The sequence below is a fragment of the Martes martes genome, assembly GCF_963455335.1.
Source record: "Martes martes genome assembly, chromosome: 9".
In the NCBI taxonomy this organism is placed as follows: domain Eukaryota; kingdom Metazoa; phylum Chordata; class Mammalia; order Carnivora; family Mustelidae; genus Martes; species Martes martes.
The window spans coordinates 15,903,016-15,912,697 of NC_137896.1; positions in this window are offsets into that span (position 1 = coordinate 15,903,016).

The following is a 9,682-nucleotide window of genomic DNA, read 5'->3' on the forward strand; positions in this document are numbered from 1 at the left end:
ACATCTAGGCTGCTACCAATTTCACAAGAATTCTAACGAGGCTTTGGAGAAACCCATGGTGCTAATAGCTTGTGGCCTGGCGCTCCTGTTTCTGTCTGATAAACTCCTATACGGGGGAGGGCTGGGTTAATTCTGACCTATCTACCAAATTACTGTAGACAGTGGGACAAATGACATGGCTATCAGCGGTGCTTAAACTGGCCCTTCCCCTCCACGAGGCCACAGAAAACAGTGAGGCCCCTCCGGCAGAGGTGCACCTCCTCCCTGTCCTCCTCCGCCTCCCCACTCCCCTGCCACCCTTCCTGTCCCTTCCTCCCCCTTCTCTCCCCGCCAGCTGGCTGGACTCTGTGGTCTGGGTGCGAAGATCAAAGACAGGTTCTCAGGGAAGGGAAGGGGAGCCAGCCTGAACCAATGTGCACCCACCTTCGTGAATATTCCCTCCACCTTGACATTCAGCCCACTTTTCCTTGCTTTGTCGGGTGCCCCGCCCACACTCCTACCGCTTCCCCCACCGGTGCACACCCTCCTCCTCTCACACCTGCAGGTTCAGCCACAGGCAGAGGGTATAAGGGGCATAGGATCTATAAGGACCCTACACCCACACAAGCTGGAAGCAGGACCTTTGAGCCAATGGAGTTCACACATAGGCCAGAGATGGGCCCCCAGGTTTCTTTCAGAAAAAAAATTTTTTTTTTTTTTTACAAATGTATGAATGTACAAGAATTTAAAAAATCAAATGGGGGGGGGGCGCCTGGGTGGCTCAGTGGGTTAAAGCCTCTGGCTCCGCGGCGAGCCTGCTTCCCCCCCCCCCGCCTGTGTCTCTGCCTACTTGTGATCTCTGTCTGTCAAATAAGTAAACAAAATCTTTAAAAAAATTAAAAATTAAAAAATTTAAAAATTTAAAAAAATTTAAAAAAATCAAATAGGACTACGAAATAGATAATGAAAAAGATCGTGTTTTTTCTTTTCCCATTTCTCGACTTTTTAAAAGCTGCTTCCTTCGGTATTTACTTCCATTTGTCTAAATCGCACGACCATCCTGATGCTCCTTCCTCTGTTGGTTTTGAGCATTATCAAGTGGGTTCCTTTCTACTGTCGGACTTCAGCTCTCACCCATCCAAATACACGCTCAGCGTTTCCTAAAGTTAATACTTCCTCCTTTGATGGTTTGAAACATTGAACACACACACACACACACACACACACACACACACGAGACAATTCTCTCTTAAACTCTGACAGAGCGGAACATATTCTCTTCATACAATGATATGATAGTTTTGGTTCATTTGTTTTGTTTTTCATCCTTCCTGGAGCCTTTCACATTCTTCTCTTCTCCCTTGGACAGTTGCTCAGTTGTCAACCTGGCCCTTCCCTTCCCATCTCTCTGCAAGTTCCCTTCATCTCTCTTCTTGTTGGAGGTCCTGTTTCTTGGATCCTATGTTTCTTTCTTCCTTCCCTTCCTCCCTTCCTTCTTTCTTTTTTCTTAATTTCAAATTGTGGGGAAATCTATTTAACAAAGTTTGCCGTTTCAACCATCTTTTTAAAAAAGATTTTATTTGAGAGAGCAAGAGAGTGTGAGAGAGCACGCGAGCATGAGCACGGTGGTAGGGGCAGGGGAGAAGGGCAGAGGCAGGGGCAGAAGCAGGCTTCCCGCTGAGCAGGGAGCCCCACGAGGCTCGATCTCAGGACCCTGAGGTCATGACCCGAGTCAAAGGCAGACACTTAACCGACTGAGCCGCCAGGTGCCCCCATTTCAACCATCTTTACGTGAACAATTCAGCGGCGTTAGGTACGTTCACAACGTTGTACAACCACCATCACCTATTTACAAGACTTCATTGCTTCAAAGAGAGTCTCTGTAACCATCAAGCAATAATCATCCCTCTCCCTTCCTCCAAGCCCCTGGTAACCTCAAATCTACTTTCTGTCTCTATGGACCTGCCCATCCTAGATATTTCTTATAAGGGACTCACGGAATATTTGTCCTTTTGTGCCTGGGTTATTCCACTTAGCATCATGTCTTCAAGGTTCTTGCATGTTGTTTAATCCTTCTTTATGGTTGAATAATATTCTGTTGTATGGGTAGACTACGTTTTGTCTACCCACTCATCTATGAAGAGACACCCGGGTTCTTTCCACCTCTAGGCTGTTGTGAGTAAGGCTGCAGTGAACACTGGCAACCAGTATCTGTTTTCAGATCTTTCAGGTGTCTACTTAGGAGTGGAATTTCTGAGTAATGTGATAATTCTAGGTTTAGCTTTTTGAGAAAGCAACCCCCTCCTCAAGCAACCAACTTGTTTTCCAACCTAGTACATTCCAACCAATGGTTTCCCCACACTCTTGCCAATAGTTATTATTTTCCAATTTTGTGATGACAGCCATCCTGGTGGGTGTGAAGTGGTAGCTCATGGTGGTTTTGATGGGCATTTCTCTAATGACAAAGCGGTTGAGCATCTCTTCATGTGTTTGTTGGCATTTGTATATCTTTGGAGAAAGGTCTAGGCAAGACCTCTGCTCATTTTTTATTTGGGTCGTTTGTCTTTTTGTTGTTTAGTTTTAGGGGTTCTCTATATATTCTGGATATTGAACCCTTGACAGATGCACAATTTGTGAGTATTTCCTCCTGTTCTATAGGTTGTCTTTTCACTTTCTTGACAAAGTCCTTTGATGCACAGAAGTTTTTCATTTTGATGAACTTCAGCTGTTTCTTCCGTTGTTGCTTGTGCTTTTGGTGTCACATCTAGACCTCACGGTCAATTCTGAAATCATAAAGATTTACCTCTGGGTTTTATTCTAAGGATTTTATGGTCTTAGCTCCTATATTTAGGTTGTTGACCCACTGGAGTTCCATTTTTTATATGGTATAAGGTAGGCATCTAACTGCGTGTTTTTCACGTGTGGAGATTCAGTTGTCCAACATCCTCTGATGGAGAGACTGTTCTTTTCCCATTGAATGAACACTCTTTTCAAAAATCAGTTGGGGAGCGCCTGGGTGGCTTAGTGGGTTAAAGCCTCTGCCTTCCACTCAGGTCATGGTCTTGGGATCCAGACCCACATCGGGCTCTCTGCTTAGCAGGGAGCCTGCTTCTCTTCCTCTCTGCCTACTTGTGATCTCTGTCTGTCAAATAAATAATAAAAAATCTTTAAAAAACAAAAAAACAAAAATCAGTTGGCTGTAGGGGCGCCTGGGTGGCTCAGTGGGTTAAAGCCTCTGCCTTCGGCTCGGGTCATGATCCCAGGGTCCTGGGATCGAACCCTGCATTGGGCTCCCTGTTTGGCGGGGAGCCTGCTTCCCTTCCTCTCCCTCTGCCTGCCTCTCTGCCTACTTGTGATCGCTCTGTGCCAAATAAATAAATAAATAAATAATCTTTAAAAAAATCAATTGGCTGTAGATGTTTGGGGTTATTTTTGGACTCTCAGTTCTCTCCAGTTGGTCTCTTTGCCTGTGATACTGTGCCAGTATCACACTGTCTTGATTCCTTTATATTTGCAGCGAGTTTTGAAATCAGAAAATCAGAGTCCTCCTACTTTGTTCTTTTTCAAGATTGTTTTGGCCTTTAGGGTCCTCTTGCTATTCCACATGGATATGAGGATTGGCTTTTCCATTCCTACAATAAAGGCCATTGGCATTTTGATAGGGTTTGAACCTGTTGGTCACTTTGGGTAGTGGTGACATGTTAACAATCTTAAGTCTTGGGGCGCCTCGGTGGCTCAGTGGGTTGGGCCTCTGCCTGCGGCTCAGGTCATGATCTCAGGGTCCTGGGATCCAGCTCCGCATCAGGCTCTCTGCTCGGCGAGGAGCCTGCTTCCCCCCACCCTCTGCCTGCCTCTCTGCCTACTTGTGATCTCTCTCTCTGTCAAATAAATAAATAAAATCTTTAAAAAACAAACAAACAAACAAACAAAACAATCTTAAGTCTTCCTAAACATGAGCACAGACACCTTTGCTTAAATTTTTAGCTTTAGTGGATTGCTTGTTGATTTTTTGGTATATAAGATCATGTCATCCATGAATAGAAAAAGTTTTACTTATTCCATTCCAATTTAGGTGCCCTTTATTTGTTTCCCTTTTTCTTTTTTTTTTTTTTTTTAAGATTTTTATTTATTTATTTGACAGAGATCACAAGTAGGCAGAGAGGCAGGCAGAGGGCAGGGGGAGCAGACTCCCTGTTGAGCAGAGAACCCGATGCGGAGCTCGTTCCCAGGACCCTGAGATCATGACCTGAGCAGAAGGCAGAGGCTTTAACCGACTGGGCCACCAGGCGCCCCTCATTTCTCTTACCTAATTGCTCTGGTGAGAACTTCTAGTACAATATGGAAAAGCAGTGGTGAAAGTGGGTTTCCATGTCTTGTTCTAATCTTAGGAAAAAAAGCTTTTACCATTGAGTATGATATTAGCTGTGGTGTTTTTTGCAGATGTCTTTGATCATGTTGAGAAAGTTCCCTTCTATCCCCCAGTTTTCTGTTTTAACTGTGAAATGGTGTTGGGTTTTCATTAATGCCTTTCCTGCATCAATTGAGATGATCATGTTTTTTTCCCCTTTCATTCTAGTTATGTGGTGTTTTACATAGACTGGTGATTATATAGACTTGAACTACCCTTGCATTTTTGGAATCTATCTCTTTTTTGACTTATTCTCTCATTTTTATTTTATTTTTTTATTTTTATTTTGTTTTTAAAGATTTTATTTATTTATTTGACAGAGAGAGAGATCACAAGTAGGCAGAGAGGCAGGCAGAGAAAGAGAGGGGGAAGCAGGCTCCCCGCTGAGCAGAGAGCCCAATGCGGGGCTGGATCCCAGGACCCTGGGATCATGACCTGAGCTGAAGGCAGAGGCTTTAACCCACTGAGCCACCCAGGTACCCTATTCTCTCACTTAAAAAAAAGATTTCATTTGGGATACCTGGGTGGCTCAGTCAGTTAAGCATCTGCCTTCGGCTCAGGTCATGATCCTATGGTCCTGGGATCAAGCCCCGCGTCGGGCTGTCTGCTGAGCGGGGAGCTTGCTTCTTCCTCTCCCTCTGCCCGTTGCTCTGCCTGCTTGTGTTCTCTGTCAAATAAATAAATACAGTCTTTTAAAAAAAGACTATTTATTTTTCGAGAGAGTGAGAGAGGTAGCATGAACGGCAGGGGGAAGAGAGGGATAAGGAGACTCCCCTTTAAGCAGGGAGCCCAGGAAGAACTTTATTCCAGGACCCTTATATTCTCACTTTGATGGAGCAATCCTCCAGGGGGTTTCTGAGGAAAGGTTTACAGGAGAAAAAAGTTTGAAACTTTGTATGTTTCTGCCTTCACATTTGACTGACAACTTGGCTGGATATAGAACTCTAGGGAGGAAATAATTTTCCTTTGGAATTGTGTAGACATTGCTCCACTCCCTTGTTTCCAGCATTGCCATTGGGTTCAATGTTATTGATTCATGTTCCTTTGGATGAGACCTGTCTTATTCCCTCTGGAAGCTTTTAAATCTTCTCTTTGTTCTCATTATTCTGATATTTTGCACTAATGTAGTTTAGTGTCATTCCTTTTACATCCACTGTGTTGGGCATTCAGTGTAACGTTTTAGTGTGGCCACTACTATCTTTCAACTCTGTGAAAGTTACTTTAAAAAAAAAGTTTTTAAAAAATATGTAATTTCTCTGTTCCTCTTTTTTTTTTTTTAAGGTTTTATTTATTCATATGACAGAGAGAGAGAGAGATCACAAGCGGGCAGAGAGGCAGGCAGAGAGAGAGAGGGGAGGCAGGCTCCCCGCTGAGCAGGAAGCCCGACGTGGGGCTCGATCCCAGGACCCTGAGATCATGACCTCAGCCGAAGGCAGAGGCTCAGCCCACTGAGCAACCCAGGTGCCCCTCTCTGTTCCTCTTATTGGCATTTCTGTTAGTTGTATACTGGATCTCCAGCTAGTCCTCTAATTTTTAAAATTCTTTCCCCTTTTTCTTTCCTTGTCTTTTCTTTTTTTTTTTTTTTTAAGATTTTATTTATTTATTTGAGAGAGAGAGAGCATGAGGAGGAGGAGGGCCAGAGGGAGAAGCAGACTCCCCACCGAGCAGGCAGCTCGATGTGGAACTCCATCCCGGGACTCCAGGATCATGACCTGAGCCGAAGGCAGTCGCTTAACCAACTGAGCCACCCAGGCGCCCCCTTGTCGTCTTCTTCTACTTTCTGGGCAATATCAACTTCATCTTTCAACCCATGTGTTGAATCATCTCTGCAATCAGTTTTAAATTTCCCAAAGTCCTTTCTTGCCTCTCAATGTTTCTTTTTCTATGATAGCAGCCGTGGCTGGTGGAGGAAAAGTTTCCACAAGTGGAAGGATCAGTTCTTCTACAGTGGTGAGTAGGAAAGAAGGAAGGATGGATATGGGTGGGAGGAGACCGGCAGATGAGGTGGCAGGAAGGTGGGGTATTCCTTCTGATGACTTCCATTTTCTCTGTGATATCGATGATGAGCACATATATTGAGACAACAGGGAAGGTAACAGGGCAGGAGGTTTGAAGACAGTGAAAAGGGAAATCAAAGGTAAACCCTTCAAAAACCCAGCTGCTTCCTGGGCAGCCCTGAGGGTCCACACTGAAGCTGGAGACCACCAGTCAACCATGGCACCAGTGGGCTTAGTCAGATAAGCTCCGGGTAAAGGTGTGGAGAAGATGGGCGTGGACAGCTCCGTGGTTGGTGTTCTAGCTGAGCAGTCTGGGAGAGCAGCGGGGCAAAGGAATGAAGGATATTGACAAGAAAGGGGTTGATGGGATTGGACAGGGCATTTCCGCCGCTTTTGTTTGCTCGGTCTCTGGGAAACTTGATGAAGTCTGACGGTTTAGCTTGACATTTTCCACCTGAAAGTTTGGTGTTACTTTTTTTTTTTTTTTTAAGATTTCATTTATTTATTCATCCATCAGAGAGAGAGAGAGAATGCGCGCACACAAGCCGGAGGAGCGGCAAGCAGAGGGAGAAGCAGAACCCCTCCGCTCAGCAGGGAGCTGGAAGCGAAGTGGGATTCGGTCCCAGGACGCTGGGATCTTGACCTGAGCCAAAGGCAGACGCTTAAAGACTGAGCCACCCAGGCGCCCCAGTTTGATGTTATTTTGAAAACTGTAGGGCTTCGCTGAATTTTCCGCCCCTGTCCACTGTTTCTGGGGGTTCCCATTGTTTACATTTCTCTGTGTAGACAAGTAGACCGGCTTATCTTTACCCTTTGTTTCTTATCTTTAAAATAGAATAAGGGCCCCCTAACAACTAAGGGAATGCTTTATTCCCTTCAATAATGGCGCTATTGATATTCATTTTGTGTTTTCTGGATGTTTTACCATGAAAATAGGAACAGACTCTGACTGTATATCACCCAGATGTTCAAAGTTTATTTATGTTGTTTCAATACACTGACAACACACCACAGTTTGTAAATTTTTCTCCCCAAGAGCCAAGAGTCACTTTATCTTAAACCAGAAGATGCTCTTAAACACACACACACACACACACACACGCACACGCGTGCACACACACGCACACACACACACACATACGGAAAGTACAAAAACAATCCCACCAAAGTGCATGTGAATGAAAGTGCAAACAGGCTTTGTTTTCAAACTCTGGGTTCATTCTCTCTGCTTCAGAAATTAAACAGAAAGGTCCTCACTGACCTAAGCCAGGGCTGGGCCGGGGGCTGGGTGCAGCTGTTGGGGGCCAAAGTGTGAGCCGTGTCTGCTGCCCAGAGCAGGGCGCAGGCGCTGATGCCTTCCCTTCACTTGCATCCCCGTCAACGTGGAAAGATCTCCTCTAGGGACAAGATGTGGGTGAAGGGGCCTGAGGGCAGACTGCTTTCCCCCTTTCTTACAGTTTCTTTCCAAAGAGTTTGACGTTGGTGCAGAAAGTGCTGAGGTCTCCAAGTTCGGAGGCCTGGGGCCCCTCTCCTCAAGGCCCTTTGGTAGTCCAGCCTGCCTCTCCTGTCGGCAAGCACTGGGAGTGTGGCCGGCAGATCCGCGTGGCAGAGCTGTCCCAGTCCTGCTCCTTGGGAGTGGGGAGCTCCCACAGCACAGCCGTGCATCCTCGCTGCCTTTCTCCTCACACCACAAAGCCAGTTTCTCCTCAGTTTCAAAGAGGAGCCAACCAGGCCAAGTTGCTGGAGTTTTGCCACCACCCAAGCAAACCAAGGGAGAGAGGCTTGGACCGGCCCCTCCTGCCTCTTGGCCAAGGGGGCACCAATGCAACCTCTGTGAGCCTGAGCCTCAGCCAGAGGCAGGGCCTACCCACTTTCTTCCCAGGAAGGCTGTGCTCAGAGCTGCCTCTAAGGGCCGAAAGGCATGAACATCAGAAGTCCTGTGGGAGTTCAGCGGGGCGGCTGAATGGCTGCCCCCCCAGAGCTGTCTGGGCCCACGGCAGGGAGGGTCCCCTACTGGGCTGCGGCAGGAAATCAATAGAGCTTTGGGTGTTCCACTTCTACGGGAAAGATAAAGCTTCATATTTTAACAATAATAGCCCTTGACATTTTCCCAACACTGAGCCTCACAGATGCACCTGTCGAACACTTCTGGGGCGGGGGGCGATGTGCACACACATACCACGTAACTGAGGGAAGGGGCCTGGCTCGGCACCCCGCAGGCCCTTCGCAGCACCTGGGGCCACAGGAGCTTGGCGGTTGCCCCTCATCTCCCTGTGGGGCCAGCTGCTCCAGGCCCTCCGCCCCTGCCCCACCCTGGCTGGTTTGGCAGTGGCTCGGTGGAGGCTCGGCCCCCACTTGGACAGAAAGGTTGAAGTCCCCGAGCCCCAGCAGGCACCCGGCGGGCAGTGCAAGACAGATGGAGAGTGGTCAGAAAGGCTTACGGAACACAGAGAATTCAAAGACAGAAGAATTCACCTTCCCAACTCCCAACTTCAAGGGGGCTTTGTAAGACCTCAAGAGCAAGACATTGACGGGACAGGTCGAATGTGATGTTGTGAGGTATGCGTGCTAGACCGAGCTGCACATCCCCACGGCAGGAGGCCTGGCAGGCATGGGGTCCTCACCCTGGGGCCAATACCCTGGCTGAGATCCATGCCTGCAGGGAAGGATGCTAGGCCCAGCTTCGGGGACCATCATGCCTGCTGGAGCTGCCCCTCTGGGGAGAAAGACCAGAGATTGTCTGACATACCCTTGTGCTGCCTCTTCCCCACACCTGATACAGGAAGGGTATATGGGGAACACATGTGGAGCCTTAACCTCTTCTGCACAGGTGAAACAGGTCCTAACCATCCACTCTGCTGGAAACAGGGCTTGGCGTGGGCCACCAGAATGCCAGTTCATCCAGAACAGCATGCTCAGGAAGGCATCTGGACTTGGCATCCCGAGAAAAGCAGCCAGAGATGCCCAGCGGATCCTATGACAACCTGTTTCCGAAGCTCACCCATCTACGGGGGAAGAGCCAGTGGGGTCTGGGTGGGCCTTGCCCAGGAAACCAGACAGCAGAGCAAGAACGTATGTTTGTGGCTGGGTCACTTCCTGGCTGGAGCCAAGGCAAGAAAAGCATGGAGAGAGGCCCAAGAGAAATGAGCCTCTGACCCGAGGATTCCCCTTCTACCAGATTGTCCTTAACCGCTAAGATAAAGACCCTTTGGTGATCACACAAGTCAGCTAGAGATGTGGGGCGGCCAGAGGCAGGGCCCCTCCGGTCTACTCCCCCAGCCCAGTCACACCCTCACTG